A 24604-nucleotide genomic window follows, 5' to 3' on the forward strand; every position below is an offset into this window, starting at 1 on the left:
AACCCTGAGCACCACTGGCCGCGCGAGTGCTGCCCTCTCCATCATCGCCGGAGCTGGGTTCCCAGCCGCGGTCGTCACCCTCGGGGCAGCACCCTGCGTGGCGACCATCTTCCCCAAACACCCTCACATAGAGGGTGGCATCGCCGTCGAACTTGAAGTGTAGGGTGCACAGACGGCTCAGGCCACGCGCGCGGGCAAACGTCTGCCAACCGCGGGCCAGGAACAGGCTCCCGGCCGTGGAGACCTCCAGTGAGACCCATGAGGCCCGGCTGCAGCAGCCATCGGCCTGGAGCCAGAGGCCGCCCGGGGCGCCGGCCGGGAGCTCGCCAAGGAGAAAGCGAGGAAGTGGAAGCCGGGTGCTGGTCGGCCCCGCCGACCACACAACGAACTCCGGCAGCACTTCAGGAGGGCGAAAGCGTGGCCTAGGGGTACGCGCAGCCGGAGCGCGCCCCTCGGCCACAGCAATCCGCCCGTCGCTGTGCTGAAGATCGCCTCCACGGCCGCGGGGAGCCACCATGGTGGCCACAGGATGTTTACGAGGGTGCCCTCGTCCGCGCTTGGGTGGGGTAGAGGCAAGCTCAACCTAGTGAGCCTTCCCCTTCTCTGCGACCGAGAACCTCCTTGACGGGGACATGAAGAAAAGGAGAAGCAAGGAGAGATGAACTGGAAGGGCGCGCGCCGGTCCATACTGTCGGCGTTCTGGGAACGGGGGTCCCCGGACTTGCCTGCCTGTGGCCCGCGGCGTGGCTCAAAAGGGGGCCCAGCACGGCCCATCTTCATCAACACAAGACTCAAGACCCTCGCGAGGGGCCAAGCCTCGCGGGGCGGACGACACGGACCTTCCTCAGGCACGGCCTCGTCAAGCTCGCTCGCGAGGAGGCGGAGAGATCAAGGCGGGGTACCTCGCGAGGTGCCCGTGACGCAAGCCATGACGACTCAAGCCGCCAGGCGGGTGCCAGCCCGCGCAGGGTCCTCCTTTCCTCTTTGGTGCAAAGGTGGCAAGCGCAGCTGTGGAGTACCGAGGCATCAGGCAAAGGCTGCCATTTCGGTGCAACAAGACCAAGACTAAGAAGACTACGAGACGGAGGTCACCGTGGAGCCCAAGATGGCGTCATCACCAGAGCTTTGCACAGGCAAAGACTGCTTTTGTCAGGATAGTTGATACTTGTTGTCCCCCTTCAAATTAGCCCGCCATTGTTGGCTCCCTTCCCACTCGATATTTGGGAAGATGACCAGGGCCTCTATAAATAGGACCAGCCGCCCACAGAGCAAAGGGTCGACCGGCCGGCAAGTAAGAGTTGGGTAGTGAGAGAGAAAGAGAGAGAGAAAGAGAAAGGTGGCTGAACTCCTCTCAGCAGTTCATCCCCCCAGCCAAGAACAGACCCTCGCGAGGCTGTTCTTCCTTGTATTGTTCATCATCATCAGCCCCAAGAGGCAATCCACCCACCACACACTGGAGTAGGGTATTACACCACAACGATGGCCCGAACCAGTATAAACCTTGTGTCTCTTGTGCAGTTCTTTCAGTAGTCTAGATCTTTGCGAGACGGAGAGGTAGAAGGCGTAATCTCTGTGCGCACCCTAGTGTTCGAACCTTAAGGGTCTGCCGGAACCCGAAATCCGACATTTGGCGCCCAGGTAGGGGTGCGCCGGAATTCGTCTTCCACCGCCCCGTTCTCCTCCTGCCGTCGCATCCATGTCCGGCGCTCGTTGGGCCCGTGCCGAGCGCCGGGCCGCCCTTGCTTCCCGTGTCGCCCAGACGGCGCCCGTCGGCGGACGTCCTCGTCGTTCCCCGTCGCCCGCCATCAACGCCGCCACCGGCCCGGCGGGGGCGAGCAGCAAGCTTCGTCTCAGCATCCTTCCGTGCGGCAAGACGGCCGCACCGCTACTCCATCGCTCGCACCAGCTGGTTCTTCGTCCCGCGTGCTCCGCGCCCCCTTGGAGGCTCGAGCCGCGCTCCTCGCGGAAAACAAGCTCTTGTGCTACTGTCCCATCGACGACGTCTATGACGATTGGCTCGACCGCGTCGCCGAGCTTGTTCGCGCCGCAGGGGGCTCTCCCACGCCATCCGTTCCGCTGCGGCACACCCCGCCCCGCGCGGGCAACGAAGCCCCGGAGGCGTACCAGCCGCCTCCTCTCCAAGAAGACGCCATGGCTCCAAGGCGCGTGGCCCCTGGGCGGAACCCGCTCCGTCAGGTGCCAGTGCAGCAAGAACGGAGCTGCCAAGAAGTCCCTCGCCCGCCAGGAGCTGCCCGGGCGCTCCCTGCTCCGGCGCGCCGTGACCATGCTCCGGCTCCGGCACACCAAGACCCCGCGCTGCTCCTAGCCGCAGCGCGCGGGGACCCTCAAGACCAAGCTCTCCACCAATCGAAGGCTTTCGTGGCCACCGCGGGCTGCCGCGCCTACACCACCGAGCTACGTAGCGTCGCGTGGCCCAGCAAGTTCAAGCCAGACCTGCCTCCTCGTTACGATGGCACGACTGACTCTGCCGAGTTCCTCCAGCTCTATGAGCTGGGCATCGAAGCTGCCAGCGGGGATGAGAAGGTCATGGCGAACTGGTTTCCCATGGCGCTCAAGGAAGGAGATCGCACCTGGCTCCTGAATCTGGCTCCAGGCACGATCTCTTCCTGGGACCAGATGCGCACCCGCTTCATCGCCAACTTCCAAGGTACTCGCGACCGGCCACCCGCCGTGAGCGACATGCGCCGCATCAAGCAACAACCTGGAGAGACCCTACAAAAGTACATCCAGCGCTTCAACAACGCGCGCCTCAAGATCCCCAAGGTGTCTGAGGAGGCCATCATCTCGGCCTTCTCCGATGGTGTGCGCGACGTCAAGATGAAGGAGGAGCTGGCCATGCATGAAGACCTGTACACCTCCCTGGAGCTGTTCAACTTGGCGACCAAGTGCGCCAGGGCTGAGGAGGGACGCCTCTCCCTCCTCGAGCTGCTTGCCGCAGACCCAGAAGAGAAGAAGCCCAAGGCAAAGGACGTGAAGCGCAAGGGGGATGCCGTGCTCGCGGCAGAACCAGACACCAAGCGGGGCAAAGATCTGCCTGAGTCCTCCCAGGGCAGCTGGTACTGTGTGTACCACGACCTCCACACCCACAACACCAACGAATGCCAAGAACTCCGCGCCGTGCGAGAAGGAAGGATCGGCCATCGTCCCGAATGCACCGATCGGGGCTACGGCTGAGGAGGAGGCAGAAACGCAGGACGCTGGGAAGACCGCGGCCCGCGCCAAGGGTGGCGCGATCAAGCTCGTGAGGATCGCTGGCGGGACCTGCCTCGCGAGGGGGACTGGAGGGATCAGCCTCGTGAGGATCGCCCATAGGGCCACGCAGGCCTCCCTCCACTGCCGCCTCAGCCAAGGAGAAATGAGGACCGCCATCAAGACGAAGGGGCTGGGGCTTCCAGGAGCCACGCGCCATCGCCTGCATCCTGGGCGGAGCTCAAGCCCCAGCCTCCCAACGCATCTTCAAGCAGTTTGCCCACGAAGTGAACGCAGTCCTCCCCAGGCTCGAAGCCACGCGCCCTCTCAGGTGGTCGGTGTGCACCATCACGTTCAGCTCGGGAGATCAGCTCAAGTGTGCGGCTACAGCCGGAGTCCTCCCGATGCATTGTTCCCCAATCATCAGCAACGTGGTGGTCACCAAGACCCTCATCGATGGCGAGGCAGGGCTCAACGTCCTGTCCGTGGAAACATTCAACAACCTCCAAGTGCCCTACAGCCAGCTTAAGCCAACCAAGCCTTTCTCCAGAATCACCGACGGCTCCATGGTCCCGATTGGGCAGGTCCTCCTCCCTGTCACCTTCGGGGCACGCGACAACTACCGCACCGAGCTAATCGACTTCGATGTCGCCCACATCTGCCTGCCGTACAACGCCATCCTCGGGTACCCAGCGCTGGCCAAGTTCATGGCCGTGACTCACCATAGCTACAACGTCCTCAAGATGCCAGGAAGTGGCGGAGTCATCACGGTGCCCTGTGAAGAGAAGGATGCAGTGTGTTCCCTGGAGCGAGCCTTTCAGGCCGCGACACTGGAAGACCTGGATCGCGGAAGCAAGAGGCTTCCCGAGACCGCACCCAAGAAGAAGAAGACATCGTCCGGACCAGCCCCTCGGGAGGCGGGGCCCTCAGGGCCCGCATCTGCCTAGGGGGAACCTCCTTCTATCGCATAGGAAAGCGCGCCCGGCGCCCTCCTCGGGCAGGGCTCGGGGGCTCTCCCCTGGAGGGCCACCGACCTGGCCAGGGTCACGAGGGAGGCGCTTGGGCACCACTTGGAGGCGTGTTTCGAAGCACGTTTCCCTCAAGAAGGAGCAAGGCAAGGAAGGTCAGACCCGCAGGAGTTCGTCGACAAGGCCATTCAAGAACTACAGGAATCAAGAACCATGAGGGGTTGCCGCCGCCTGCCGGCTATGGCTCCCCATCCAGGCGAGGATGGTGGGCTGCGCGTCTACATCGATGTACCAGGGCTCAACCGAGCCGCCACGATGGAGCGCCTCTAGCCCTCGCGAGTGGGGCACTACGGGGGTCCGCCCCACAGCTACGTTCGCATGCCTTACGGCTTGCCGGGCGCGGCTGCAACGCGCCAGCGCCTCATGAGGGGCATCTCGGAGGCTGAAGAAGATAGGTGATCCGCAGCCTTGGCAGAGATGGAGATGATTCGCGAAGAGCTACCAGTGCCTCCGGACCGTCCCGAGGCCCCTGGGCCTGGGGGCTCGTGAGGATCGGCTTCCGCAGCCTACCGAGTCTGCTGCACCAACATCCCTTCGCCCTCGACACCCTCAGGTGACATCTTACAAGTCTCATTTCCAGCCGGGAGCGCCCTCCCAGGGCTGCATCATTCCCAGGCCGCATGGGTCCGTCCATGCGGTATGTATCGCTTTTACTTCATGTCGTTAGCTTGCTTTGTTGGGGGCGCCCCTCGGGCTGCATCATCCCCAAGTCGCTCGGGCCCGACCCAGCGACGTCTACCTTTCCAGCGTTTATTTGAATGAATCCCCTACTTCGCGGCTAACATGTCTGATCTAGTTGCCTGCTCAACTGACGCCAACCGACGGAATTGCTCCCACAACGGCACTACGCTTGCGCATGGGTCCGTCCCTGCAACGCCGACAAACCTGAATGGCTGAGCTCTGACCGCGGCAGCCCCGCATGGCGCCACCTCGTCAAGCCTCCAGTGCCTCACCTCCCCTCGGAAGCAACTAACGGCAGACTGATAGTTGTCATGGCAACCTTTTCTTGCTTCTATGATGAGTTTACAGGATCCCCTAAGGGAGTTGCGCCCGGCAAGGCCCTCGCGGCGTTCCTTTCACTCTCAACCGCGCGAACCGCTTGCACGTTAAAGGGGGGGTGCCTGAGCATCGCGACTCAGGGCTCCTACTGGCTCTCCAGCCCTCACCCTCTGGCCTTGACCACGGCATCGCGACCTGGAATACCAGCGACGACTGAGACTAGCTCGAGGGCTGGGACCCGAGGATGTAGAGCAGAAGGGGAGCAAAGGCGGGGAAGAAGGGGCACGCGAGGACCTCGCCGAGCGATTCTGCTCCTGCCGACGTGCGGACCCGACGACACACCGGGAATGATCCCTGACTCTCGAGATAAGTCACCGCCCGAAAGCACCGGCTATCGTAGCACTACCCCCGCACCTCATGCAATTCCGTGTCAGTGACGCCGCTCTCCTTTCTCACCGAGCGACGGCTGCTTGGGCGCCAAAGGGGACCTCCTGAGCATCACGACTCAGGGGCTCTTACCGGACCTCGGGTCGCTGACCTCCTGGCCTTGACCACGGCATCGCGACCTGGCATACCAGCGACGGCTGACGCCGCCTTGGGACTGGGACCTGTCGGTGCAGAGCACCAAGCCCTCGCGAGGTTCGGAAGGAGAACCGAGCTAAGACGGAATCAGCAACTCGCACAGCTCTACAGCGAGGGTCATGTATTAACAAACAGGATTACAGGGACCTTACAAGCCCCCATGGGGCGCATTTTGATTCCTCGCAGGGAACGGATCCTAAGGGATGCTAACTAAAAGCGCTCCTGCAAAGGATGCCATCATCAATAGTGGGCCGTCGAGCGCCGGCGCCAACCCCATCCAGATTAGAGTCGGCGACGGCCAGACGAGCCCGCCCTGCTCCAGGAGCGGCGCCAGCTCGCGGGCTTGTAGCTGTCGTCGCTCGTCTCCGGAGTCGCGAAGATCTCGCTGGAGTCGCTGGATCCCCCGGCGCCTCCATCGCCTGCAGAGCCGCCAAGGGAGCGGTCGACGGGCCCAGCCATCACCATGGCGAGGTCCTGGCCACCTCTCCCGGGGCAACACTCCAGCCGGCGCTCATCCGCGTCGAAGACCTTGAAGAACATCAGCCATCGTACTCCAAGTGGACCGTGAAGACGCCCCTTACCCTGCAAACCCGGGCGATCTCCCTCCAGCCACGAGTCATGTAGACCTCGCCCGGGGCGACGACCGCGACCTCTGCCTTGGTCGCGAGGGTGCTGCATCCGGCGTGCTGCAGCCAGAGCTCCAGGGGCTCCCCCGGCGGCATGAAGGAGGCGACGAAGGGAGGAAAACGGATCCAAGACTGGAGAGGAATGGTGACGTGGAGCACGAACTCTTGGGGGGAGCCCTCGGCGTGGACCCCAGGAGGAACAACCCACACCTTCGTGGCCCATCGGCGCCGACGACGGCACTGACCGCGGGGATCGGCATCGACCCCTTCGAGGCCCTCGACGTGGGCATACAAGGGAAGCGGGAACCCCGGCAGAGCCTGCTCGCACCGAGGCCTCGACACCACCTGACGGTCCTCCTTGTCCCGGCTGCAGAGGGCAAGCCGTTTCTTCGGCGGGAGAGGGTCTGGTCCCTCTCGAGGAGCCTTTCCTTTCTCCGCTGTAGAGAACCGGCGAATCGGAGCCATCGCGACAAGACGGAGCAAGGATCGGGAAGAAGGAGAAGCAAGGAGGGATGGACTGGAAGGGCACGCGCAGTTCCATACTTATAGCCGGCGAAGGCCAACCGCCGACCTCCACGATCACAGGTAATCATGACACGATTTGCATGCAGGGACTTGTCCAACTCGCGCGATCACCAAGGCGTCGTGGGGAAGCGGAGACGCCAACGCCCCATCAACTGCCACGCGGCGCCCAAGGCCGCAGGCTGTTAGGGCCCGCGGCGCTTCACCCTTACCCTTTCGCCTCTCGGCACGGCCAAGTCCGGGCGCGCCTTGGGCCCGGGGGCTACTGTCGGCGTTCTGGGAACGGGGGTCCCCAGACTTGCCTGCCTGTGGCCCGCGGCGTGGCTCAAAAGGGGGCCCAGCACGGCCCATCTTCATCAACACAAGACTCAAGACCCTCGCGAGGGGCCAAGCCTTGCGGGGCGGACGACACAGACCTTCCTCAGGCACGGCCTCGTCAGGCTGGCTCGCGAGGAGGCGGAGAGATCAAGGCGGGGTACCTCACGAGGTGCCTGTGACGCAAGCCATGACGACTCATGGCGCCAGGCGGGTGCCAGCCCGCGCAGCGTCCTCCTTTCCTCTTTGGTGCAAAGGGGGCAAGCGCAGCCGCGGAGTACCGAGGCATCAGGCAAAGGTTGCCATTTCGGTGCAACAAGACCAAGACCAAGAGGACTACGAGACGGAGGTCACCGTGGAGCCCAAGACGGCGTCATCACTAGAGCTTTGCACAGGCGAAGACTGCTTTTGTCAGGATAGTTGATACTTGCTATCCCCCTTCAAATTAGCCCGCCATTGTTGGCTCCCTTCACGCTCGATATTTGGGAAGAGGACCAGGGCCTCTATAAATAGGACCAGCCGCCCACAGAGCAAAGGGTCGACCGGCCGACAAGTAAGAATTGGGTAGTGAGAGAGAAAGAGAGAGAGAAATAGAAAGGTGGCTGAACTCCTCTCAGCAGTTCATCCCCCTAGCCAAGAACAGACCCTCGCGAGGCTGTTCTTCCTTGTATTGTTCATCATCATCAGCCCCAAGAGGCAATCCACCCACCACACACTGGAGTATGGTATTACACCACAACGGTGGCCCGAACCAGTATGAACCTTGTGTCTCTTGTGCAGTTCTTTCAGTAGTCTAGATCTTTGCGAGACGGAGAGGTAGAAGGCGTAATCTCCGCGCGCACCCCAGTGTTCGAACCTTAAGGGTCTGCCGGAACCCGAAATCCGACACATACTTATAACTGGCGATGGCCAACCAACTGCCCCCACGATCGCAGGTAATTATGACCCGCTTTGCATGCAGGGACTTGTCCAATCCGTGCAGTTGCCGAGGCGCCATGGGGAAGTGGAGACGCCCACGTCCAATCAACCGCCACGCGGCGCCCAAGGCCACAAGCTGTTAGGGCCCGTGGCGCTTTGCTCTTGCCCTTCCGCCTCCCTGCACGGCCATGTCCGGGCGCGCCTTGGGCCCGGGGGCTACTGTCGGCGTTCTAGGAACGGGGGTCCCCAGACTTGCCTGCCTACGGCCTGCGGCGTGGCTCAAAGGGGGGCCCAGCGCAGCCCATCTTCACCAACACAAACCCAAGACCATCGCAAGGGGCCAAGCCTCGCGGGGCGGACAACGCGGAGCTTCCTCAGGCGCGGCCTCGTCAGGCTGGCTCACGAGGAGGCAGAGAGATCAAGGCGGGGTATCTCACGAGGTGCCCGTGACGCAAGCCATGACGACCGGGGGCGCCAGGCGGGTGCCAGCCCGCGCAGCATCCTCCCTTCCTCTTTGGTGCAAAGGGGGAAAGCGTAGCCACGGAGTACCAAGGCATCAGGCAAAGGTTGCCATTTTGGTGCAACGAGACCAAGACCAGGAGGACTACGAGACGGAGGTCACCGTGGAGCCCAAGATGGCGTCATCACCAGAGCTTTGCGCAGGCGAAGACCACTTTTGTCAGGATAGTTGATACTAGCTGTCCCCCTTCAAATTAGCCCGCCATTGTTGGCTCCCTTCCCGCTCGATATTTGGGAAGAGGACCAGGGCCTCTATAAATAGGACCAGCCACCCACAGAGCAAAAAGAGGCTGGGGAAAAAGAACTGGCCAGAGAGTTGGAGAGATAGAGAAGATCAGGTAGAGAGAGAGAGAGGGGTGACTGAGCTCCCTCCCAGCAGTTCATCGCCCCAGCCAAGAGCAGACCATCGCGAGGCTGTTCTTCCTTGTATTGTTCATCATCATCAGCCCAAGAGGCAATCCACCACACCACACACTAGAGTAGGGTATTACACCACAACGGTGGCCCGAACCAGTATAAACCTTGTGTCTCTTGTGTTGTTCTTTCCTTAGTTTAGATCCTAGTAAGGCGGAGGAGTGCAGGTATGTAGGAGGCGAAATCTCCGCGCGCACCCCGGTGTTCGAACCTCAAGGGTCTGCCGGAACCTGAAATCCAACAATTTCCATGTCATGATCATGCATCATATTGTTGCATTTGCATTGATTGTGTTTCCTCTCCGTTGCCAGTATTTGTTCCCCCTCAGTAGACGTGGTACCGACGATGAGATCGATGAAGAGCTATACTATCTTCAGAAGTGACAGGCAAGTAGAACCCCCTTGTTAATTCCGATCCAATCCCACTCTCTCACTTCTGCTCTCTTTTACTACATTAGAACAACAATGATTCAACTGTTACATCCTGCGGTAGTTGAACCCCTTTCCTGTGCATGACCTGTCATTGCCACAGTAAATAGATGAAACCCACTAGCATGAGTAGGAGTTGTTTGAGCCCTGATGTGCTTACTCATTCATGCTTGTTATTATGCCTGCTACTGCTTAGAGTTGAGTCAGGTCTGATTCATCAGGGACGAATTGGAATGTGGTGAACATGTCTTACTGTTGAGAGCTTAGGGTGTGAATACGATTTGGTAAGGGTAGTAGTGAGAGGCCATGTAGGAGTACATGGTGGGTTGTCTCATTTAAAATGTCCTCTGGAACTGAGTTATGTGTTTGTGAAAAACTACTACCACACATTGGGCTCCGGGCACTCCAAGCTTTCTCGACTTATTAACCGCCTCGATCTCTGTCCAGGAGTTGCAATTAGTTTTTGGTGTTTGTAGGTAGTGTTAGTAGTCTACCAAGTGGCACCCGGTACAGGTGGGCTTGGGACAGACTAGGCACCGTGGCGCGGGTATACCAAGCGTCGCCCATTTGGTGGGCTTTGGAACCCTGTACACATCGTTTGGGGCCGTGAGCGACACCCCGTGTAAGTGCATCTAGTGCCACCCCTAGTTGGTTTTGGAGTATTGACGACAAACCTGGTTGAGGGACTAATGTGTTTGTGAGAATTGCAGGATAACACAGGTAGAAGTCCCTCATTGATTCTGTTTTCCTACCAGAGATGACCCCTAAAAATGTATGAAGACATTGAAGTCAAAGGTGGGATGTGAAGACATTCACATTGAAGACTATGACAAGAGAAGACATCGTGTGAAGACTATGGAGCGCGAAGACTTAGTTGTTTCGTTGTTGTTTTTCTTCTTCGTTGAGTCATAGGAACCACCGTACTGTTAAGTGGGGTCCAAGTGAACCAGTCAGAATGACTCAAGTGATGCTTAACCAACATCCAATGTCTTCGAGTGAAGTGATGCTTGTAGCCCAAGTAAAGTTGTCGTGTGTGTTTGAAATCTGACCGTTGGAACACGTGTCAGTTCCTTAGCGACCTAGGGTCATTTCGGACAAATCAGGTTGGGTTGCCTAGTGGCTATAAATACCCCACCCCCTACAACCATAAATGGTTGGCTGCTCAGAGTTAGTGTACGACTTTTGTCGTTTGAGAGCAACCCACCTCAAAGCCTTTGAGAGAGAATTCCTTGCGAGGATAAAGCCCTAAACACCCAGAGCCAAAGAGTGTTAGGCATCCCTTAAGTCTTCCTGTCTGTGTGATCTTAAGACATATTACACTTGAGGACTGTGAATCCTCCAGCCGGTTAGGTGTCGTATTCTGAGCATCCAAGAGTCATTGTGGATTGCCGGTGAACGAAGTATGTGAAGGTTTGGAAGTCTGCCTTGAAGACTTACCAGAGTGATTGGGCGAGGACTGGGTGTCCTTAGCTCAAGGGGAATAAGGTGAAGACATGGTCTTCTGAGTTGAATCTCAGCCTCCCTAACCAGATGTACAATTGTCACAGCAACTGGAACTTGTCCAAAAAATCATTGTCTTCAACGAGTCACTTGTTCTATCCTTCCCATCTCTTTATTTACAGCTGGTCCTTGTGAAGTCATTGTCTGTTTGCATTATCTTTTGTCTTCACTGAGTGACTGCTTGTTCTGATTATCTTCATACTATCTTCCTACCTAATCTATACTGCCTAGCTGCCATTAGTCGGTGTGCTTTCACTTCATTGAATATTTTACTATGCCTTGCTTAGTGTAGTCTACCTTCTGTTGCATGGTAATAGGTTTACTTCTATCGTTTGTCTTCGAAATTCCCATGTTTTGAAGACTTTCTTAAAAATCGCCTATTCAGCCCCCTCTAGTCAATCACTAGCACTTTCAATTGGTATCAGAGCAACATACTCCCTTGTTCTGTGTGATTCGGTTTAACCACCTGGAGTTTTAGCTATGTCGACTGCAGGGATAATCAAAGTCTCTGTTGCGTGCCTAGTCTTCGATGGAATTGAATATCCCTACTGGAAGAATAAGATGCGCATGCATCTTGAAGCCATTGATGTCGACCTCTGGTATGTCATCAAGAATGGCCTTCCCAAGGCTAGTGAAGGTGTCACCGCTGCTGATGTCAAGAAGTTCGTTCAACTGGAATCCACTACCAGGAACATCATCTGTGGTCATCTGACCAAAGGACAGTATGGCTGTGTGAGTGCTCTAAAAACATCTAAGCTAGTCTGGGACTGGCTCTCCAAGGTCAACAAAGGCATCTCAACCCAGAGAGATCAAAGAATCAGTGTCCTTCGCAACCTCTTCAACCGCTTCAAGAGAAATGACAATGAGAATGTTCAGCTCACGTTTGATCGACTCACTGACATCACAAATGAACTTCAAGACCTTGGCGCTACTAAGATCACCAAGCATGAAGTCGTCAAGATACTCCTGAGATCACTTGACAGCTCGTTTGACACCCTAGCCCTGATGATTCAAGAACGTCATGACTTCAAGACACTCGATCCGTCTGACATACTTGAAAGGCTCAACACACATGAGTTTCAGCTTTCTGAGAAAAGAGACATCTACGGTCCCAACTATGGGCGAACTCGTGCCCTGAAGGCAAAAGTTGTCTCCTCATCTGAAGAAGAATCTGACAGCAGTTCTAATGATCCTAAAGACATTGGAAAGGAGCTTGCTATGCTTGTGAAGAAGTTTCAAAAATTCACCAAGAAGAAAGGCTTCAGAAAGTCTTCATGATCAAGCTCAAGGAATGATGAAGCTTCTGCTCATGACTACAAGAATAGAACATGCCACAAGTGCAAGAAACCTGGCCACTACATATCAGAGTGTCTGCAGTGGGACAATGAGAACAACAAGAGGAAGAAGAGAAAGGAGTATGATTCTGACGACAAGAAGAAGAAGAAATACTCAAAGTCTTCTTCCAAGTCCTCCTCAAAGTCTTCATCACACAAGAAGAGCTCATCTGGCAAGGCTCGTGCGTTCATTGGCAAGGAAATGGATTCAGAGGAGGAGTCCTCTTCTGAGGAGGCGGAGGTGGAGTCTGAGGAGGATTCCAATTCTGGCATTGCAAGTCTGGCTACAGCATACGTTGCCAAGTCCATCTTCAACACTGAAGACAACGGCTTCATCACCGACGCCGATGCAAATGACAAGGACTACTCCGCTCCCACCTACTGCTTCATGGCACGCGGTGCCAAGGTAAACACACGCACTACTCACTATCAAACATCCAGTGAAGATGACTCTGATTGTGGTTCCAAACCCAGCTACAAAAACACTTGCTAAAATTGCAACTGAACAACAGAAAGCTATGGAACATATTCAAAAACAGTTAGACAAAAGCGATGCCCTGTTAGACGGTGAAATGACTCGATCTCAGTCCTTAATTGAAGACATAAAAAATCATCATGTTAAGTATGAGGAACTTGAAAGTCATCATGAAACACTCTCAACAACTCATGAAAAGCTTTCCTATGATTATCTTCAAAGGAAGCAAGATCTTGAGAAATTGAGAGCGGCTCATGAAGATCTTGAAAAGGAAAACGAGTCACTTCGCGCCAAACAGATCAGTTCCGCTCAGGAAGGATTTGAACCACCATGTCTTAAATGCATTGAGCGTGACAACGCTACTTCTGTTGCTGGATGTTCTACTGCTGCTACTATTGTGATATCTTCAACTGTTGATGTGGTAACTAGCCCCTCTGTTGAGGATACCACTGCTATTGCCGATGAAAATGCTAGGTTGAAGACATTTCTTGAAATAGGGATGTACAAAAGTCTCAAAGGGCATAAGACACTATGTGATGTCCTCAAAAGGCAGATCCTGAACCGAAACCCTAGGAAAGAGGGTCATGGGTTCGAAAGGAAAATGAATGCTGATGGCTCTTACTGGAAACCTGAGCAGTACCCCAAAACCACATGGGTTGCTGCAAAGGAACCTTCAATGGATCCATCCACCCTGTCTAGCTTCACTTGTGCTAATCCCATTGTTATTGATGAATCCTTTGATGCAAACTATAAACTGTTTAAGAATCACAATGGTGAAGTGTTTGCCAGGTATATTGGTACTAACTGCAGGAATTGGCCACCTATGAAGAAAGTCTGGGTGCCGAAAAAGTGGTTGGAGAATCTTCCTGTGAATGTCGTCATGACACCACAAGTGAAGAAGACAAATCCCAGACCACAGGCTTCATATGGTCCAAAGGCTTCATACAGACAAAGGACTCACCTGAGTCGCACTAACGCGAATGTTTTGCAGGTAAACCATACTCAGGCCTATGAATATGAGCGCGTTTCATCAAACCGCCATGTTCATAAGACCAAGAACTACTCTGCTTATTCTTATGAGTACTATTGTCCACCTGCAAGACTATTTGCTAGGGCTCCAAAGCCAAAGTCTCAGATGCTACACTTAGACTCATTGCTTCGAAGCCACCCTTCAAGATGTGGGTGGCTAAGAAAGCTTAACTCTCTTTTGTAGGGAAGGGTCTCCAGCCGAAAATCAAATTCGTGTGAAGCTATTGCTGGCGACCTTAAACATCTTGTAGGGCGCAAGATCAAATGCCCAAATGGTCTTATTATGTATTTTGTTCCTGAATCGCTTGCTACTTGCCCTATCAGTCCTAACCTCAATCTAAGCTTTCATAATCCACTTGCTCATCAAAAGTTTATGCTTCACAATTCTCTTCGTGAAGCCTATCCCCCTAACTGCACTGTAGGGTATGACACCAGCTGCTTCAGAATGGATTATTGATAGTGGGTGTACTAATCACATGACTGGCAAGCGAAGTCTTCTCATGGACTCAACTTTACGTCCATCTGACAAGAGTCACATCACATTTGCTGATACTGGTAAAAGCAAGGTATTTGGTCTAGGTAGAGTTGCAATCTCAAGGGATCAACACATGGATAAAGTGATGCTTGTTGAATCTCTTGGTTTCAACTTAATGTCTGTCTCAATGCCTTGCGATTTAAACTTGATTGTGATATTTGGAAAATATCGTTGCCTTGTTCTAATGGAATCTGAGAAGTCTCTAGTCTTTGAAGGGTATCGGAAAGATGATTTGTACATGGTAGATTTCTCAGCAGGACCATAGCTTGCCGTATGTCTTCTAGCAAAAGCTTCAGAATGCTGGCTCTGGCATCGGAAGCTAGGGCATGCTGGCATGAGGAACTTACACACTCTTGCAAAGAAGAAACATGTCATAGGCATCGAGGACGTCAAGTTCAAGAAGGATCAATTATGCGGTGCATGTGAAGCAGGAAAGATGACGAGGGCCAAGCATCCCTCGAAGACAATCATGACAATGACTCAACCCTTCGAACTGCTCCACATGGACCTCTTTGGTCCCGCTCACTACTCAACTCTTACTACTACTGCTTGTCTCTATGGCTTTGTCATTGTTGATGATTATTCAAGATATACTTGGGTGCATATAATCCTCTACAAGACTGAAGTGCGGGATGTCTTCAGACGCTTCGCCAATCGAGCCATGAACAACTATGGCGTCAAGATCAAGCACATCAGAAGTGACAATGTGACTGAATTCAAGAACACTGGACTCGATACTTATCTTGATACTTTGGGCATCACTCATGAATTCTCAGCTGCGTACACGCCGCAGCAGAATGGCATCGTGGAACACAAGAACAGAACACTTATTGAGATGGCCCGGACGATGCTTGATGAATACAAGACTCCAAGAAAGTTCTGGCCTGAAGCCATTGATACTGCATGCCATATCATCAACCGTGTTTATCTTCACAAGCTTCTGAACAAAACATCCTATGAGCTCCTCACTGGTAAGAAGCCAAATGTCAGTTACTTCAGAGAATTTGGTGACAGGTGATGGATCAAGGATCCACATCACACTTCAAAATTTGCACCGAAAGCACATGAAGGTTTTATGCTTGGATACGGAAAGGACTCGCACTCCTATAGAGTCTTCAACCTCTTTCACTATAAAGTGGTTGAAACTGTGGATGTGTGGTTCGATGAGACTAATGGCTCGCAAAGAGAGCACCTGCCAAATGTGCTAGATGAAGTTCCATCCAGTGAAACCATCAAGCTCATGGGAACTGGAGAAATCATACCGTCTGAAGCTCAGCCTGAAGAGGAACTCGTCATCTCTGCACCTGACCAACCTGAAGATAATGCTCTACTTGAAGACAATCCTTCCAACGATGACAATGCTCAGAATGAGCAAAATCTTCGACCTGCTCATCCACGAGTTGCAAATGAAGTACAGATTGAGAAAATAATTGGTAGCATCAATGAACCTGGTCCACTCACTCGTTCAAGGGCAACACAACTAGCAAATCTTTGTGGACACTTCGCATTTGTCTCAATATCTGAACCCAAGAAAGTTGATGAAGCCTTCATGGAACCTGAATGGATTCAAGCTATGCAAGAAGAGCTTCAACAATTTGAATTGAATAATGTATGGGAACTAGTCAAACGTCCTGATCCTCGTAAGCACAATATCATAGGCACAAAATGGATATATCGCAACAAGCAAGATGAGCATGGTCAAGTTGTCAGAAACAAAGCTTGTCTCGTTGCTCAAGGATACAATCAAGTTGAAGGAATTGACTTCGATGAAACATTTGCTCCTGTGGCTAGGCTTGAAGCTATATGAATACTGCTGGCCTATGCAAATCATCATAACATTCTTCTGTATCAAATGGATGTGAAGAGCTCTTTTCTCAATGGCAAGAAGAAGTGTATGTTGCACAACCGCCTGGCTTTGAAGATCCAAAACATCCTGACATGGTTTACAAGCTCAACAAGGCACTGTATGGCCTTAAACAAGTCCCTCGAGCTTGGTATGACACACTCAAAGATTTCCTGAAGAGCAAAGGATTCAAACCTGGTTCCCTAGATCCCACTCTCTTCACGAAGACGTATGATGGTGAACTGTTTGTGTGCCAAATATATCTGGATGACATTATCTTCGGCTGCACTAACCATAAATACAGTGAAGAGTTTGGATATATGATGCAAGAGCAATATCAGATGTCCATGATGGGTGAACTGAAGTTCTTCCTCGGTCTTCAAATACAACAACAATGCAACGGCATCTTCATATCTCAAGAGAAATACCTCAAAGATTGCCTGAAGAAGTTTGGAATGCAAGACTGCAAAGGCTACACGACGCCAATGCCAGCTAAACACCATCTGGGTCCCGACGACAATGGTAAAGAGTTTGATCAAAAGGTATACCACTCCATGATTGGTTCTTTGCTTTATTATGTGCATCTAGGCCAGATATCATGCTTAGTGTTTGCATGTGTGCCCGGTTCCAAGCGGCACCATAGGAATCACATCACTTAGCTGTGAAGTGAATTCTTCGATATTTGGCTCACACCCCAACACTAGGATTATGGTATCCAAAGGGCTCAGAGTTTGATATAGTTGGATTCTCGGATGTTGATTATGCTGGTGACAAAGTGGATCGTAAGAATACATCAGCCACATGTCACTTTATGGGACGATCACTTGTATGTTGGTCTTCAAAGAAGCAGAACTATGTCTCTCTCTCCACTGCTGAATCCGAATACATTGCTGCCAGATCTTGTTGCGCTCAGCTTCTATGGATGAAGCAAACACTCAAGGACTATGGCATTCATCTGAAGCAAGTGCCACTCTACTGCGACAACCAAAGCGCCATCAAGATTGCTAACAACCCAGTTCAACACTCGAAGACAAAGCACATTGAAATTCGTCATCACTTTCTCAGAGATCATGTCATGAAGGAAGATATTGATACCATACACGTCAACACTGAAGAGCAACTGGCAGATAACTTCACAAAGCCCTTGGATGAGGAAAGGTTTTGCAAGTTACAGTGTGAGCTAAATATCTTGGAATCCTCAAATGCTCTGTGATCAGGCACATTTCCTAACACTTGTGCATGTTGATGACTTAGATGTGCAACACACGAAGTAACGTATGTCTTCTATCAATGAAGACTTGCATTCTGAGTGTGAATACATTAACGTGGAATTTGACTTCGGAGCACCACAATAATTGTGTGTTGTGTCTGGGTCTAATACTTCCTATACGGTGGGTAACGCCACCACCAAATTCTTCCCTAAGAAGTTTTTCTCACATGGCGTTACATTTGCAAAGTATTCACTTTCTGTTTGTCATCAGTGTTAACATGGCTTCATGTTTATCTTCAACGTACGGATTTGGCTTCTGTCCTCTACAACATTCACTTATAGCTATGGCTTCTTGCTTAATCTTTTGAACTAAGTGAATGTGATCGGACCATAACCCCTCTATGCCTCTTTCCTAAGTCTATCTATCCAAATCATATGCCTTCTTTTGACACAGTCAAAATGTCTTCTCTGCGTCCTTGTCAGCCGAAGACACAGAGACAAACATTAATCTGTTTTCAATGCTAAATCCTTCAACTTAAAACCCGGAGAAGTGGGAACAACCACCCGACAATCCAGGTGTGCATGGGAACATGGAACAACATCCAATGTGTTGCATGATCGCCACGTGTCCTTAGATGACTGCCAGGGGCACCTGTGTAATAACACTGTGCCATCACTGTCCCTATAAACACACGCCTCACCCCATTCATTATCCTTTCTTCCACTCTCGCATAAATCCTAGCGCCACCGCTAGCCCTCGACGACACCGACGACGAAGCGCTTAGCTGCCGCGACCTCACCGACGCCGTCCTCATGCCGGCCGCGGACATCGTCTTCTCCGCCGTCGCCGTAGGTCTCCTCCGTCGCCAAGTTAGGGCACGGGAGATCGAACTGCTCGGCCTCCTCTCCCACTCAGTCTAGCAGTTCCTCGTGTGGTAAATAAAACCTCCTTCTTACAGTCTCTTTGACCAGATAGATTCATCCTTTTCTACCACAAGCAGTTTATGTTCACACAAGTTGGATCTATTTCATACTGCATCTCATAATATGCCTAGTATGTTCACTTATGCTTCACAAAGTAGTTAGATTCCTCACTTGTACTTATTCGTGGATTTGTACAAATCTGGAACCAACTCTCTATCTATGAGTGAATGTCTTCGCACTATGAGGTCAATGTCTTCTAAACTGATTTATCTTCAAAATTTTCTGAGAATGCATATGACCTCTTCCCCTTCCCTCGCACCTTAATGCTGTCACATGTACATGTCCGTGGGAGAATCCCTTGGTTATCATAGTCTGCATTCATTTGCAGAATTCTTACAACATCATATAAATTCTCCTGAAGCTAGCTCTTGTCTGACCAGTAGACGGAAGACTTTAATAGCCTTGAAGCCTTTCAGTCTAAACTTCATGGCACTAGAAAAATCTGCAAGGAAGGGTGGCAGACAGCGCCGTGGTAACACCTCAAGAGATCTGCCTCCTGACCTCTATGAGCTGTACAAAACAGATCCGGAGGAGGACTACAATTAGTGGAAAACTCGAATCCAATGGATTCAAAGATATTGGGCAGAACAATGGTTCAAGTACAGGTTCGTGACCCAGGAGTATGCTGAGAAGAATGCCATCAAGCGACCGTGGGGAGACATCCTATACAGAAATCTTCAACCCAGGTCCAGAGCTGAAGCCATTGAACAAGGCTTCTATCCCTGCATGGTCCGTGGACCACAGCCTGCAGATGCAGACCCATCGTCATTGCTATGGTGTCGTGATGACAATCTGTTCAAGCGCAACCTTCAGTTTGCCAGGAACTCGGCTAAAGAAAACAAGAAGTCGTGGGGAGTAGACTTCAATTCAGGTCCCTCTGCTCCTCTTGTCGATGGCTCACGCGAAGCTGAACCCAATCTTGTTGGGCCCTTCTACAACCTGGAAGGTCTCATCACTCATATTATGGTTGAAGGGACTGCCATGGATGAACCTACAGACGACGCTAATTCTGACGAAGCGCCTGCACCACCGAAGCCAAAGAAGCTAAAGAAACCTAAAGCTTCGAAGCCTTCCTCAGCACCAAAGGTTTCACGGGCGAAGCCTCTGGCCACTGCACCTCCTGAACATAGTGTGCAGTCTGATGATCTGTCACGCATCTCCAAGCCCTCCAAAGTGAAGATGCCCATGCAATCCACCAGCCAAGCACTGACCCCTGCTGCTGTTCTGCGCAACGAGAATGACGCCATTGATCTGTCCAGCGACGACGACCTTGGCGATGACACTCTTGAGCAGTTGATCAAGAGAAAGCAAGAGGCAGAAATCTTCCATGACATTCCTCTCTTTGATGTTGAAATCATCAACACGTTCATTGATGAGTGGTTTGACAGCCCAAATGTTAGCTTTGATGATTTTCAGCTTCCCATTGGCCTCAGCGTCGCCTTCCATGGAGCCATTGCTGCTGAGCTGGCTCTAGCTCAGAAATTTGTCGAGCTGAAGCATAAGATAGATTATGAAAAAGCTCAGTTCAAGAAGCATATGGCGAAGCTCAATGCTGAAGACATTCAGAACTTCTAGACCATGATGCATGAGCTTAAGTAAGCATTTCAAACCAAACGCAAAGAAGCCAAAGGTTCTCGTGAACGCATGAAGGATCTTGCTGCTAAATGCTGAAAAGCGCAAGGCCTTGAGGCGACTAGGCATCGACCCCAGAATGGCGGCCAAGAAGAAGAAGAAGCCAGCTGTGGCAGAACCCGAAGCACCAATGCCGGAAGTACATCCAATTGTCTTCCCAGCTAGTATGACAGGCTCGAAGCCTAAGGTCCCCATAGTGGCTTCAGAACTGAACAAAACAAGGGCAGCTGAAGCTGAAGCCAGAAAGCGCAAAACCAAGGCCACCACTGATGAAGCTCCTCCAACTAAGAAACGCAAAACCAAGAAGAGAGATCGGGCTGCTCCCACAGAGCCCCTTGAGGTCGAGCCAATCTCAGTGGCTCGTCCTGCATCTGAAAATCAAGAACGCCAAGTGATAGTTCATGAGCCTGCTTCCACAGAGGCTCATGAAGCTGAAGACAATCCAGCTGTTGACCCCATCGCAGCTGAAGACATTGGTCCTCATGACAAAGTTGAAAATGATGAAGTCCTTCCTTAGATCGAGCACCAGTTGGTATCATCGCCTGTGCTCACGCACAGCGAACTCATCAGCATTGGTCTTCCTCTAACGCCGACTGCTCAGGATGCATCGTGGGCTGATCACCCACAACGACAAGACACCCCAAGTTCTCCCCAACCACAAGTCACCTCACCCGTGCAAGATGATGATGACTTTGAGGCCCAGCAAACTCCATCTCCGCAAGCGTCGCCAGCATTACACAGGCTTTGCAAAGGACCAAGGCCCCAAGTCACTCCCACTATGCATGTGTCTGAGTTTGAACCCAAAATGGCTAAAGATATTCTGGCTGCATCAGCCGATGAAGTAGAAGAACCAAGCGTTGAAGCAGATAGCGTTGCTATACCCCCGTCCCACCAAGATGTTGTTCTGAGGAGAACATGTCTGCCCCTCCAGCTCCTGAAGTGGAGGTTAACAATCCTGAGGCGGCCACCAACATCAACACTGAAGCCAATGACGTTGTCATGGCTGAAGCTAATGTGGCGCCTCAAGCTACTGCGGTGCCAGAAGTACAAGCACCTGAAGCCACTGCAGCGCGCGAAGCCAATCCTGAAACACCTAAAGCCAATGTGGGCCCTGAAGCCCAGATCAACGACAATTCCAATGCTCCTGTTCCCCCTCCAAGACCTCACACCATTGAGCTAGCATTTGATCGTGGTCAGCCTGTTATGGTCTGATGACCAATTCTGACTCCTCCACCTGCGGCGGGTCCACAATTTGACTATCATGTCGAGCATAGACCTCCCGTCCAGAAGCCCAAGCCAAGACTTCCACGATTCCTAGGCACTACAACTTCACCTGGGGTCTTGAATGTGAATGGCTTCGTGGCACATAACACCTTCTTCAACAACGCCAAGAACCCTTACACCAAACCTCGCATTTCATCAGATCGGTTCTAGAGCTATCAGCAGCGCAGCTACTATTCCTGTGTCTTATACAATCAAGGGCGCATATTTCCACATATGTGTCTCGACACTGAAGCTATAGCTGGCCTGCCCTGCCTTGAAGAAGTGTTGGATTGCTTCAGAGATGCTGGACTGCTGCAGTTTGTCACAGATAAGGAACACTGGAATGAAGAGCTTCTGCTACTGTTCTATGCAACTCTTCACATCCGAGGCTACAATAGGGATCCAAAGACTTGGGTCCTTGAGTGGATGACAGGCAATGTGCATCATGAAGCCAAAGCTCTTGACATCATTGAGCTCACAGGCCTGCCCACTCCTGGTGAATACTATGAACCAGGTTGTCAACAACACCAGAATGCTTTGGAAAGCATCTTTCAGAAGCCAGAACCCAACATGAGCCAAATGTTGAGCATGATGAAGCCTTTGCCTCACGATGACGAGGACATGTATTGGGGGTAGGGTAATAGGCCTGACCTAAAGACCCTACCCATGGGCACCATACACTTTGTACTGGGCCCCTGGGCCAGATTGCCGTCCAGATGTACTGCAACTTGAAAGTCACTCAGACGGCATCAACCACACGGAGCACGTCACTCCACTCGACGAACTCATTCCACTCGGCCGTGTAACTCACTCGGATATGCGCAGACCAGCAGTCGACAAGGCACGCGAAGCATCATCTTAGTAGTAGGCTGAGTTATGGCATTAACGCCCCCACTTTGTAACATAGGAGGTGAGGGGGTGGCGCACTCTATATAAGCCACCCCCCACCGCTAGACTAAAGGGTCCTTCTTCTTCCATCTCTCTCTCTCTTTCACCATTACTCTCAGGACTACGGGGGATCTGTTCCCCTCTCATTGTAATCTCCGGATACATTCTAAGATAAAACAAAGCCTCTCCGGAGCACGAGACGTAGGGTTGTTATCTCCACCGTGAGAGGCCCGAACTCGCTAAAACCACCGTGTCACCCATATGCATCTCGATAGATCATGCTCCTTTATCCTACCCCTCTTTTACTGTCGGAATCATTACCACGACAGTTGGCGCCCACCATGGGGCCTGGCGTCTATCGAGCCATGGTGCAAATGGTTTTTCCATCTATTTTCAGCAGTAGTTCAATGATGGGCTTGCTGGAATTCTGGCCACCGCGCCAGTAGTACAAACACAAGGATCAGGGAAGTATCCATTCGATCTAGTCTTTCTTTGAATTAATCATCTAACAATGGGTTGATCTTTTTCTCCCGTAGGATCAGACATCACCAAAGCGTGATCAATCATTAAAGTAAAAAGGAGGAGAGACAATTCATCCTTATTCAGAGCCGCAAGGCTCCCCCGCCCATTCGCTTGCCTGATGACGGCTTCCATGCCGTGGAGGCGCCCGCCTCGCCGGCAGCGCAAGGCTCCTCTGCCCGGTCGACTGCCCGCCGGCGGCCTCCACATCGCGGGGCTTCCCCAGTCGATCAGCAGCTTGACGGCGGTGTCCGCGCCGTGCAGGCATAGGCTCGACCGGCGATGCGGGACTCCTCCCTTTCCACTCTGTAGAGACACAAACCTGGCCGGCAGTGCAGAGGTCCTCCGCTCGGTCAACTGTCCGTCGACGGCCTCCACGCCATGGGGCTTCCCCAGCCGATCGCCTGCTCGACGACGGTGTCCGCACCGTGGAGGCGTAGGACCGACAGGGGACGGGAGACTCCTCCCTTTTCGCTCGGCAGAGAGATACGAACCTGCCCGGCAGCGCGGAGCTCCTCCAACCGGTCGCCTGCCCGCTGGCGACCTCCACGACGCGGGGCTCTCCTCCGGGCTGCCTCTGCATGCAGTGGGAAATAAATTCGTGGGAAAGGGAAACTCCCACTGCATGCAGAATTATCTTTAATCCTTGCTTAATTAGCACTAATTAATGCCTCTTGCATGCAGGTTCCGTCTATGGACTCTGGACGTGGGCAACTCCTTCCATGCGTTGGCTAGCCAAACAATTACACCTAATTAACAGAGATTTATTGCCCCGTTACTGACCGAGCGCTGCACCAAGTTGACCTCTCGTCCGCCGCCCAGATCCAGCAAGGTATCGCATCACTGCGTCATCTGTATCGCACCTCCACAACGACGGCTACGGTTCACTCGGACAGGCGGGAGCACTCGGATGAGACGTCCGCTCGAACAGGGCTCACTTGGCAGTGAGGTCGCGGGGTCCACTCGGCCGGTTCACCCTTTTACTCTGTCGGCTGATGTCCAGCCACCATAATGGACCGGTGACGCCTGAGGCGACGGCCCTCGACAGATCCTCCACAACAACGACCATGACCACTGCATCCGCCTACAACACTCGGACGACCCGTGCGCCGCCACTCCGATGGATGCGTCTTCATCGATCGGACGTCCCGCGCATCGTCACTCTGCGGAACGCGTCTGCTTCACTCAGACACCCCGCGCGTCGCCACTCCGCGGGACGTCTCTACTTCACTTGAAGGACCCCTGCATCGCCACTCCGCGGGACGCGTCGACATCACACGGACGCCCCCGCGCGCATCGTCACTCTGCGGCACGCGTTTACATCGCTCGGACGCCCCGCGCGTCGCCAATCCGCGGGACGAGTCTACATCACTCGGACTTCCCGCGCACCGTCACTCCGCCAAGCGGTTGGGCACGACTTCATCAACTTGCCCGCTCAACCGTCCCGTGCATCGCCGTTCAGTTGGGCACATCTTCATCGACTTGCCCGCTCAGCCGCCCCGTGCGTCGCCGCTCAGTTGAGCACATCTTCGACAACATGCTCGACTCGGTCACCCAGCGCACTGCCAAGCGGTTGGGCATGACTTCATCAACTTGTCGCTCGGCCGTCCCGTGCGTCGCCGCTCAGTTAAACACATCTTCATCAACTTGCTAGACCTGTCACCTCATCACCACTCGGCCGCCCCGGGCGTCGCCACTCGGTTGGTCACCTCATAACCACTCGGCCGCCCCGCGCGTCGCCACTCGGTTGGTCACCTCATCACCACTCGGCCGCCCCGCGTGTCGCCACTCGGTTGGTCACCTCATAACCACTCCGCCGCCCCGCGCATCG

This window comes from Triticum dicoccoides, chromosome 6A (genome assembly GCF_002162155.2).
Source record: "Triticum dicoccoides isolate Atlit2015 ecotype Zavitan chromosome 6A, WEW_v2.0, whole genome shotgun sequence".
In the NCBI taxonomy this organism is placed as follows: Eukaryota; Viridiplantae; Streptophyta; class Magnoliopsida; order Poales; family Poaceae; genus Triticum; species Triticum dicoccoides.